Source organism: Lagenorhynchus albirostris, chromosome 2 (assembly GCF_949774975.1).
Source record: "Lagenorhynchus albirostris chromosome 2, mLagAlb1.1, whole genome shotgun sequence".
NCBI lineage: Eukaryota > Metazoa > Chordata > Mammalia > Artiodactyla > Delphinidae > Lagenorhynchus > Lagenorhynchus albirostris.
Genome location: NC_083096.1, coordinates 43,315,118 through 43,327,254, shown reverse-complemented (window position 1 = coordinate 43,327,254; position 12,137 = coordinate 43,315,118). Strand labels below are relative to the sequence as shown.

General features: G+C 42.7%; 3 pseudogenes; 1 reads left to right on the top strand and 2 right to left on the bottom strand.

The window, feature by feature from the left end:
• Positions 1-1,164: 1,164 nt before the first annotated feature.
• Positions 1,165-2,947, top strand: LOC132515400 (microtubule-associated protein 1S-like; annotated as a pseudogene).
• A 3,715-nt stretch (positions 2,948-6,662) lies between these two features.
• LOC132515399 (NADH-ubiquinone oxidoreductase chain 5-like) lies at positions 6,663-9,246 on the bottom strand (annotated as a pseudogene).
• Positions 9,247-10,821: 1,575 nt separating this feature from the next.
• LOC132509863 (cytochrome c oxidase subunit 3-like) lies at positions 10,822-11,605 on the bottom strand (annotated as a pseudogene).
• Positions 11,606-12,137: the final 532 nt, after the last annotated feature.

Below are 12,137 nucleotides of genomic sequence, written 5' to 3'. Positions count from 1 at the left end.
AGAAGGCTATTGATAGGACTGCCCTGAGCGTCCTTCTCTTCCCTTAGATGTAATTAGGCACATACAATGGAAAAGGCTTAAATTGAGCTTTGATGCACCAGACAACCTTTAAAATCAGCAGCTCCTCATTTTCCTCCAAGGGCTAATTTCATGGAGTAGAAACCGGGCTTATGAGTAAGTTAAATTCACCTGTGAGAAAATGAAGTTGCATTTTTGCATATCTATGTTTTGACTTTAAATTTCCAACCTTCTACACTTGGTAGGGAAGAGAGGCCACAGAAAAAAAGATAGGGGGAAATATGGTTAATCTTTTTGAAAATAAAAAATAATAATGAGCTAATAAAAGCAGTATGGTCATCTGCATTTTACACTCAGAGATTAAGTAACTTGCTGGTGGTCACACAGCTAACAGGTGGTGGAGCTGGGCTGCAAACCCAGGAAGATGGGCAGCAGACTATCTAGCCAGGACCCACTTACTCTACTGCTTGTGTAAAAGAAACAAGAGATGGATAGGAGATAACTGGATCAACGGTGATTTTAAAAATATGAGGACAACTGACATATTTGGAAACAGAGAGAAAGAAGTTAGAAATGATGGAAAATTGGGAAGGGGGATGGATAATTAACGGAATAAGTTTCCCCGGAAACAGGAAGAATTAGAAGCAGGTGAGATGAAAAGCACCTGTTCCCCTGGAACGGGAAGGGGAGAAAAGAAACTCGTGAAGACGAAAGGGTTTGGAGTGATGAGAAATCATCATGCAAGGTTTTTTCTTACAAGGCTTCTAATTTTACAATAAGGAAGGAGAGTGCAATCCTTTGACAGACGGGAAGGGTAGAGGGTGGGATTGAGGGTGACAGAGAGGTAGAGCAGAGAAATGCATTTGGGGCGCAGGGAGAAATGAAGTCCTTGTGGGAGATGTGTTGGAGAACTGTATTTTTGTGGGTATAAATTGTTATTTAAAAAAAATCTGAAATTCAAGTAATTTAACATCTTGAGATTAAGTTAAATGACTGAGTTTTTGTGTGCATGAAGACCAAGCCGATATGCAGTCCACAGGTTTAGACACATTCCAGCTTGTATGAGCTTAATAAGCAGCCATATTAGGGTACCAGAAAGCTTCTACTGGAAGAATAAATTTTATTTTAGTTAGAAGACTTTCGAACATGGAAAGTATGAGAGTATCAAAATTGACACAGGTAATTCTAAATCAGAATCTCCATCTATACACAGTGAAACTAAGGAAGAGGAAGACAGATTAGAAAAGCTTTCTTTAAACAAGAACATCCATGTAAAGATTTCGGTCTCTGATCCCTTCCCCCCAAGTAAAAGTCTTCAAAAAATTATTATATATGTATATACAATTATATAATTACAAGTTTGGATTGACATAACACTGTCTCCTCGACATTCTACTTATAGGTAAAAAATCAGAATTCTTAACTGAAGCTTAAAATATTTTGCACAAAATAGCTGACATCTCCACGCGTGCGTGCTTGTTGCACTCTGTCTTTTAAGCCTGCATTTTTCGAAGCCCCCCCTCACTCCTGCCCACCTCCTGGGAGGTGAAAAAGGACCCCGACCACAGGAGGTGCCGGGCTGCCTCCCTGTGGTCGGCAGCAAGAAGGCAGACGCCCAGCTGGCTCCCAAGCCCAGCTGGCTCCCAAGCCCCGCAGAGCACCTAATAAAACCTGCCCAGGTGTCCCGACCGTAGAGAATGGGTCCTGAAGCCCCCGCCCCTCCGCTTCCGGTGCGGAGACGCCAGACCACCCACCGTGGCCGGCAGCTTCCGGGACCCGCAGCTGGTGGCCACGCCCAGGCAGGAGAGCAGCCAGGAGAGCAGTCCGGAGCTGCGGCTGAGACCGGCTGGAAGGAGGATGGCGTCTTGGAGGAGAAAACCCTGCAGCTGCTGTTGGCCGCCAGCACGCCCCAGCCATGCACACTCTCGCCTGTCGGGACCCACCAGGGGCCAGGTGAGAACTGCGGGCCACTATCACTGAGCACGCTGCGGGGTGGGGAGGCCAGGCCGGATGCCTCCCCCTCAGTGACCACGCTCTTGCTGCCCGCTGAGGTGGGCTCCCCACGCTCCATAGAGGTGGACGAGTCCCTGTTCGTCTCCCTTGAGCAGGTGCTACCACTACCACCTGCCGCCATGAGTGAAGCCGGGCTGAACCTCGCACTCTGCGGCCCTCGAGCACAGCCCAGGGCCTCCCCACGCGACGTGGCCCTGTGCCTGGTGTCATCCTGTGAGTTTGAGCAGCGGGAGGCCGTGCCCATGGCTCTGGCACACGTGTCCCCTGGCAGCGCCAACGACAGCAGCGCTCGGTCCCAGGAGCTGGCGGGCGCTCCAGGAGTCCAGGAGACATCACCCACGTCTGTCAGCAAGTCCCTGCCCACCCTGTCTTAACTCAGACCCCTTGCCTGCCGCTCCCAGCACCTCGGACTCAGATGAGGACACACTCCTGACCCCTCAAGATCGCCCCATCTCTGCCCACGCAGCCTAGTATCTGCATGGTGGACCCTTAGACGCTGCCTCCCGGCTGAGAGAACGCCTCGGCCATGCCCGGAAGTCACCCACCCACCCACCCAAACCCTGGCACTGACACCCCCAAAACCACTCCAGTGACCGCTGCCAAAATCAAGGGGCTGGCCAGTGGGGACTGGGCCAGGTGGCCACTCAGCGCCCGGAGTGAGTCCAGTGACAAAGGAAGTCGGACACCCCTGTCCAGGAAGTCCTCAGTCCTCAAGACGACCACTCGAGGTCCATCCGGTAAGTACCTGGGGGCTGGAGTCCTGCAGCAGGCTCCCTGCTCACGTCCTCCTGTTCCCTCCTTGATCTGTGGTCACAGCCACACCCACTACCCCTTCTGGGCCTCAGTTTCTCCTATAAAATGGAAGCTCTGGCCTCACTGCTTCAGCATTTGCCATTCCAAGGTGCTGGAGCAGTAACGTCAATGGAAACATAACGTGAGCACATCCATCATGATGAATTTTCCAGCAGCCGCGTTAAGCAAAAAGAAACAGGTGAAATTTATTTTAATAGTATATTTTATGAAACCCATTTGTGTCGAGGTTCCATGATTGGCTAGGAGTACTCGGTGTGTGGTCATACTCACAGCTAAATTTATTACAGCAAAAGGATACTTAGCAGGATCAGCAAAGGAAAAAGGCTTGGGGAGAAGCCCCTGGGGGGAACCAGGCACAGGCTTCTGGAGCCTTCCCTCAGTGGAGTCACATACCACATGCTTGATTCTCTGACACCAGGAAATGCCCACTGTCAGGGAAGCTCCTTAGAGACTCAGGGCACAGGGTTTCTATTGGGGCTGGTCGTGCAGGCACCCTCTGCCTCACACATATACTGAAAAAGGATTCTTGGATCCAATTCTTGGACACTAGCTGGGTGTCATACAATTTCCCTCAGTTCTGACACTATCTACCCAGAGATAGAATCACATTCTACAGGTAAAGGGCTCCATCCCCTGAGCACCCTCCACTTCAGGTGCCTATCATGAGTCCAGGTTGATGCCTGTGCTTCTGACTAACTGGCTATAAATCGAGGTTCCTATGACCCCTCTCTTTGGGTTTAATTTGCCAGAGCAGCTGACAGACTGAGGGAAACCCATTTACTCACTAGATTACTGATTTATTATAAAAGGATACTAAAGGATACAAATCAACAACCAGATGAAGAGATACATAGGGCGAGGTCCTGAACAAGAGATCTTATGTCCTCGTGGAACTTGGGGCCCTGAAAAGTGGCATGCAGAAGTGTTCTGGTTCCCCAATGTGGAAGCTCTCGGAAAAAGGGCCAAAAAGCTGTCCTTTGGGGCTTTTATGGAGGCTTCATTACATAGTCATGATTGACTAAATCATTGGCCAATGGCAATTGATTCAACCTCAAGCTCCTTTCCTTTCCCAAGAAATCAGGGGGCAGGACTCAAAGTTCCAACCCTCTGATCATGAGGTTGGTTCTCCTGGCAACCGGCCCCACACCCTGGGGTGGGATCCAAAGTCACCTTCATTAACATAAAACCCAGTTGTGATGGAAAGGGCTTGTTATGAAAAACAAGACACCCATTTCACCTTTTTGGCCCTGAAGTGTTTCATGGAGTTAGGACAAGAGACCAAATATAACAAGAGATGCTCCCATTGCTCTTACTGATCAGAAAATTCCAAGGGTTTGGGGAGCTGTGAGCCGGGAACTGTGGAAGAAGACCAAATACATCTGAGAATGACCAAATATATAGATTTCTTTTTTTTTTTAATTGAAGTATAGTTGATTTACAATGTTGTGTTAGTTTCTGGTGTACAGCAAAGTGATTCAGTTACACGTATATATACATTCTTTTTCATATTCTTTTCCGTTATGTTTTATCACAGGATATTGGACCTACAGTAGGATCTACTGTATAGCACAGGGAACTATATCCAATATCCTGTGATAAAACATAATGGAAAAGAATATCAAAAAGAATGTACATCCATTCTATATTTAATGGTTTGCATCTACTAACCCCAAACTCCCAATCCGTCCCTCCCCCACCTTCCCTGCCACTTGGCAACCACAAGTCCATTCTCTATATCTGTGAGTCTGTTTCTATTTCCTGGATAGGTTCATTTGTGTCATAGGTTAGATTCCACATATAAGTGATATCATATGGTATTTGTCTTTTTCTGACTGACTTTACTTAGCATGATAATCTCTAGGTCCATCCATGTTGCTGCAAATGGCATTATTGCATTCTTTTCTATGGCTGAGTAGTATATTACATTGTATATATGTACGACATCTTTATCCATTCATCTGTCGATGGATGATTAGGTTGTTTCCATGTCTTGGCTATTGTAAATAGTGCTGCTATGAACAACGGGTGCATGTGTCTTTTTGAATTAGAGTTTTGTCCGGATATATGCCCAGGAGTGGGATTGCTGGATCATATGGTAATTCTATTTTTAGTTTTCTGAGGAACCTCCATACAGTTTTCCACAGTGGCTATACCAAATTACATTCCCACCAGCGGTGTAGGAGGGTTCCCTTTTTTCTACACCCTCTCCAGCATTTGTTATCTGTAGGCTTTTTAATGATGCCCATTCTGACTGGTGTGAGGTGGTAGCTCATTGTACTTTTGATTTGCATTTCTCTAATAATTAGCGATGTTGAGCATCTTTTCATGTTATATTATGCTTCGTTGCTTAGATGTTTGGAGTATTGGGATGAATATTAGGATGAGGATGGAAAGTAGTAGTGCTAGTACTCCTCCTAGTTTATTAGGGATTGATCGTAGAATTGCGTATGCAAATAGAAAGTATCATTCTGGTTTATTGTGTGCTGGGGTGCTTAGTGGGTTTGCTGGGGTGTAGTTGTCAGGGTCTCCTAGTAGGTCGGGTGTGAACAGGGTTAGTGCGAGTAGGGTTAAGATTAGTAATAAAGCACCTAGAATGTCTTTGATTGTGTAGCAGGAATGGAATGGGTTTTTGTCTATATTGGATGGAATTCCTGTGGGATTATTAGATCCCATTTCGTGAAGGAATGGTAGGTGGACAGCTGCTAGTGCTGTAATGATAAATGGAAGGATAAAGTGGAAGGCGAAGAAGCGTGTCAGTGTTGCTTTGTCTACGGAAAACCCACCTCAAGTTCATTCTACTAAAGTAGTCCCGATATAGGGGATTGCTGATAGGAGGTTAGTAATAACGGTTGCACCTCAGAATGATAATTGTCCTCAAGGTAGAACGTAACCTATGAATGCGGTAACTATAACTGTGAATAATAATAGTACACCAATGTTTCATGTTTCTTGGAAGGCGTGGGAGCCATAGTATAGGCCACGTCCAATGTGAGCGTAAAGGCAGATGAAGAATATAGAGGCTCCGTCTGCATGTAGGTATCGAATGATTCAGCCGTAATTAACGTCTCGGCAGATGTGTGTGATGGATGAGAAGGCAGTTGAGGTGTCTGGTGTGTAGTGTATTGCTAGGAATAGGCCTGTTAAGATTTGTATGATTAGGCAGAGACCGAGTAGGGAGGCAAAATTTCATCATGAAGAGATATTTGATGGGGTGGGGAGATCAATAAATGTATCATTGAGGATTTTTATTAGTGGGTGTGTTTTTCGAATGTTGGTCATTGGTCATGGTTGAAGTCCATGTGAGAATAATGATGACATACATTGTTTTTATTATAAGCATTATTTTTGTCATTAGTCTTGTGGGGGTTTCTTCAAAGCCTTCGCCTATTTATGGGGGCTTAGGGTTGATTGTGGGTGGTGCCGTAGGGTGCGGGATTGTTTTCAGTTTTGGTGGTTCATTTTTAGGATTAATAGTATTTTTGATTTATTTGGGAGGAATGTTAGTTGTATTTGGTTATACTACAGCCATAGCCACTGAGCAATATCCTGAGGTTTGGGTTTCTAATAAAGTTGTGTTAGGGGGATTTCTTTTAGGTTTAATGACGGAGTTTTTAGTGGTATTGTACGTTTTAGAGAGTGAGAAGGTGAATATTGTATTTAAATTTAATGGGTTGGGGATTGGGTTATTTATGATACGGGGGATTCTGGGTTTTTTAGTGAGGAGGCTATAGGAATTGCTGCTTTATATAGCTATGGTACTTGATTGGTTATTGTTACAGGTTGATCATTGTTTATTGGTGTTGTAGTTATTGTGGAGATTACTCGGGGTAATTAAATAAGATTATGCTAAGGGTAATAGTGATGAGAAAAGACAGGAAGTAGAGCTTGATAAGGGCTTTTTGGTTTGAGGTTAGTGTGGAAGCCTTTAGTTGAATGGAGGCTGTAGTTTTTGGTAAGATGGTTTCTATTCAGGTTAGGTCTAGTAAGGAAGTTGCTAGTTTTTGGCTTATTATTAGGTTTAGGTGAGGGGGTAGGCGATGTCTAATTGTGGGGAAATATCCTAACAAAGTGGAAAATTTAGTGGAGTTTGATGGATATAGGTATTTTAGGTTTTGTGTGTAGATGTTAATTTCGAATGCGAGAATAAAGCCTAAGGTTGTTATTGTGAGAGCTGTTAGTTTTAGGTGTAAGGGTATAGTTATTAAGGGGGTGGTTATTGTTGGAGAGGATAAATCCGGCAAAGATACTTCCAATTAATAGGCGTTTGATAGGGTTAATTAATATAGGGTTGTTTTCATTAATGTTTATGAGGGGAGGGAAGCGAGGTTGTCCTAGTGGAGTAAAGAAGATAATGCAAGTGCTGTAAATAGCTGTGAGGGAGTTAGCGGTTAAGGTTAGTAGTAGGGCTCAGGCGTTGGTATAAGACGAAGTGGCGGCTTCGATGATAGGGTCCTTGGAGTAGAACCTTGTGAGGAATGGTATTCCTGTAAGTGCGAAACAGCCAATGATAAGGGTGGTTGTGGTGAAGGGAAGAATTTTGTATAGCCCTCCTATTTTTCGAATGTCTTGTTGTTTAGGTTATGCATGATGGAACCGGAGCATAAGAATAATATGGCTTTGAAGAAGGCGTGTGTGCAAATGCGTAGGCATGCTAGGTGAGGTTGGTTAAGACTGATTGTTACTATTATTAGGCCAAGTTGGCTGGAGGTGGAGAAAGCAATAATTTTTTTGATGTCATTTTGGGTGAGGGCATAAATGGCTGTGAACAAAGTAGTGAGGGCACCTAGAGAAAGAGTTACTGTTTGAATGAGTTTATTATTTTCTATTAAAGGGTAGAAACGGATAAGTAGGAAAATCCCTGCTACGACTATTGTGCTTGAATGGAGTAAGGCCGAGACAGGGGTGGGACCTTCTATTGCTGAAGGGAGTCAGGGGTGTAGTCCAAATTGGGCTGATTTTCCAGCTGCGGCTAGTACAAGTCCTACGAGGGGAAGATTTGAGGAGTTTTGGTTGAGTATGAAAATTGTTGTAAGTCTCATGCGTTTATGTTAAATAAGAATCATGCTGTTGACATGAGGAATCCAATGTCTCCGATGCGATTATATAAGATTGCTTGGAGGGCAGCTGTATTAGCGTCTGTCCGTCCGAATCATCAGCCAATTAGCAAGGACATAATACCCACTCCTTCTCACCCAGTGAATAGTTGGAAAAGATTATTAGCTGTGACGAGGATGAGTATAGTGATGAGGAAGATAAGTAGGTATTTGAGGAATTGGTTGATGTGGGGGTCAGAGCGTATATATCATATTGAGAATTCCATGATAGATCATGTAATAAATAGTGCTACAGGTATAAATATGAGTGAGAAGTAGTCTATTTTGAAGCTAAGTGATAGTTTAAGGGTTTGGATGGTAATTCAGTGTCAGTTTGAAATGAGTGCTTCTTGGTTTGTGTGAATAAATATTATTATTGGGATCAGGCTAGTGATGAAGGCGGAAAGGGTAATATTTTTTACATAGTGTTGGTACTTGTCGCTTTTGTAGAGGTTTGTGTTAGATATTACAATGGGGGCAGTTAATATTAGTAATGTGAGTAAAGCAGAGGAAGTAAATAGGTTTATTACTTTTATTTGGAGTTGCACCAATTTTTTGGTTCCTAAGACCAATGGATAACTGTTATCCTTTAAAAGTTTGAAAAAGCCACACTGTTAGATGTGGGGGGCATGAATTAGCAGTTCTTGCAGTACTTTTTCGGTAAGTAAGAAGTTTTGATCTTCTATTACTAGCTTCACAAACTAGTGTTCTTTATAAACTATACTTACAATAAAGGGGGCCCAAGATGATTTTGGGACTTAATGATAAGAGTAGTAAGGGAATGATGTGTAGGGCTATTAAGGCGTGTTCTCGTGTGAAAGAGGGGGTGAGGTTGTTAATATGATGAGTATGTTTGCCGCGTTGTGTTGTGATTAACATGTATAGGGAGTAAAGGGCTGTGATTACAATATTTGTTCCTATTAGGATAATAGTGAGGTTTGATCATGAGAAAGCTGATATAACTACAAGTAGTTCTCCGATCAGGTGGATGGTGGGGGGTAGAGCGAGGTTTGTTAGGCTTGCTAGTACTTATCAGGTCGTTATTAGTGGGAGAAGGACTTGTAGGCCTCGTGCTAGGATTATGGTTCGGCTGTGGATTCGGTCATAGTTCGAGTTTGCTAGACAGAAGAGTATAGAGGATGTAAGGCCGTGGGCGACTATTAGAGCGGTAGCTCCTATGTAGCTTCAAGGGGTTTGGATGAGGATAGCTGCGATAACGAGTGCTATGTGGCTGATTGAGGAGTATGCGATGAGTGATTTTAGGTCTGTTTGACGTAAACAGATGGAGCTGGTTATGATTATTCCTCATAAGGATAGCATGAGGAAGGGGTAAGCTATATGTTCTGTTAGAGGGTTAAGAATTGATGTAATTCGTAGCATGCCGTAGCCTCCGAGTTTTAGTAATACAGCTGCAAGGACTATTGAACCTGTGATGGGGGCTTCTACATGTGCTTTGGGTAATCAAAGGTGTAGACCGTCAAGGGGTATTTTTACTAGAAAAGCTATTCTGCAGGCTAGCCATATGAGGATATTAGATCAGGAAGTGGGTAGTGGTTGGGCTCAGTGTTGTAATAGAAAGTTTAGAGATCCTGATGTGTTTTGTATGTTAGTGCTACTAGCAAGGGGAGTGATCCTATGAGCGTGTAGAATAGGAAGTAGAGTCCTGCATTGAGTCGTTCTGTTTGGTTACCTCATCAGGTGATAATGATGAGAGTGGGGATTAATGTAGCTTTAAATATGATGTAGAATAGGATTAGTTCCGTGGCGGTGAATGTTATAATTAGAAGAGTTTGTAATATAATTAGTATCGTAATGTAAAGTTTTTTTCGGACAAGTGATTCTTTGAGAAGGTGGGATTGGCTTGCTATTAGTATTAAGGGGAGGAGTCATATTGTCAGGATTAAGAGTGGTATAGAAAGGGGGGTCAGAGAAGAATATCAGAGAGTAATTGAGACTGTTATCGTTGAATTGATTAAGTAGGAGTAGGCTTGTAAAGCTGATTAGTAAACTGTGGGTTGTGGTATTAATTCAGATAGAGCTGTTTTTTGATAATCGAATTAGGGGTATCACTATGATGGTAGGAATAATGAATTTTAGCATTGGAGGAGGTTAAGGTTTTGTACGTAGTCAGTGCCGTATGTGTTGGAGATTATGACTAATTGGGCTAGTCCGATAGCTGCTTCACAGCTGCAAATACTAGGAGGTAATTGGTATCATGCTGGCTAGAGTGAAGTGTGAGTTTAGGATTGTGAGGGCTGCTAGAATGAACAGTGATAGTATTATGCCTTCTAAGCAGAGTAACGCGGATATTAGGTGTATCGGTATATTAATAACCCTGTGAGGGATATGGTGAAGGCTATTAGGGTATTTATATGAATTAGAGACTCTTGGTATTTGTGAGTTTGAATCACAGTCTAGTGGGTCGAAATCGCTTGTTTTATTTTAAACTAAGTACCATATTTATCTCATTCTAAGCCCTTTTGGGTTCATTCGTAGGCTAGGCTAGCTGCTAGTAGGGAGATTAAGAATAGGGTCATAGTGAGTATTATTTTTAGGTTATTTGTTTGGGTTGCTCAGGGTAGAGGGAGTAGGAGGGCGATTTCTAGGTCAAAGAGGAGGAAAGTAATTGCTACCAGGAAGAATTTTATGGAGAAGGGTAGGCGAGTGGACCCTATTGGGTCAAAACCACATTCGTAGGGACTTGTTTTTTCCACGTATACATTTAGCTGAGGGAGTCAAAAAGCGATAAATACGAGTAGTAAGGCTAGAGTTGTATTTGTTAATAGTGTTAGTAGGAGATTTATAGTTCTTTTTCGGGGTGTACCGAAACTAACTGATTGGAAGTCAGTTGTACTTGTTAATACTAAAAGGACTATGAACCTCATCAATAGATAGATACATAGAGAAATAGCCATACAACGTCTACAAAATGTCAGTATCAAGCAGCGGCTTCGAAGCCAAAATGGTGGCTTGATGTAAAGTGGAATTTTATTTGGCGTATAAAGCAAACAATGAGGAAGGTGGATCCGATGATAACGTGTAGTCCATGGAAGCCTGTGGCCACAAAGAAAGTGGATCCGTAGATGCCATCTTAGATTGTGAATGGGGCTTCCTAGTATTCTGATGCTTGGAGTAGGGTAAAATAAAGGCCGAGCATGACTGTGATGAAAAGAGCTTGAAGTATGTGTTTGCGGTTTCCTTCTATGAGACTGTGATGGGCTCAGGTGATAGGTACGCCAGAGGCTACTAATACAGAGGTATTGAGAAGTGGGACTTCTAGGGGATTTAGTGGGTGGATACCTGTTGGTGGTCAGCATCCGCCTAGTTCAGGAGTGGGGGCAAGGCTTGAGTGGTAAAAGGCTCAGAAGAAGCCTGTAAAAAATAGGACCTCTGATAGGATAAATAAGATTATTCCATATCGAATCCATATCGAAGTCCTTTTTGGACGGTTGGTGTGTGGTGGCCTTGGAAAGTGCTTTCTCGGATAATATCTCATCATCATTGGTATATTGTTAGAATGTTTGTTAGTAAACTTAAAGTTAGTAGGATTATTGAGTTGAAGTGGAATCATATGATTAGGCCTGATGTTATAAGAAGTGCTGAGAGAGCTCCTGTAAGGGTCAAGGACTGGGATTTACTATGTGATATGAGTGGGTTTGGTGGGTCATTATGTGTTGTCATGTAAGTATAAGCTTACTAGTAGAGTGAATACGTAGGCTTGAATTAAGGCGACAGCGAATTCGAGGATGGTTAATGGAGTGAGGATGGTGAATGTGATGAGGGCTGTGAATAGGCTGGTACTTATTAGTATGTACCATGAATATGTACCATATTCTGTATGTCTTCTTTGGAGAAATGTCTATTTAGATCTTCTTCCCATTTTTCAATTGGGTTGTTTGTTTTTTTGTTGTTGAGTTACATGAGCTGTTTGTATCAAATATGTATATTTCTTACAAATCATAAAAAGGCTGAATTTTTAAAAAATAGCTGAAATAATGTTTTGTTTTAAAGTTTCTACTATTTATTGTGTTATCTTTATCTTACATTAGTATTTAGCTTGCTAACTTGATAATACTTTTTGCATTAATTTAATAATCTAATAGTTAATTCAGAGTTAGAATATGTGCTTAATATTTACACACACACTAAGTTAAATTTTAGACAGTTTTTTATTTAAAATCTATTACATTTTAAAGTTTC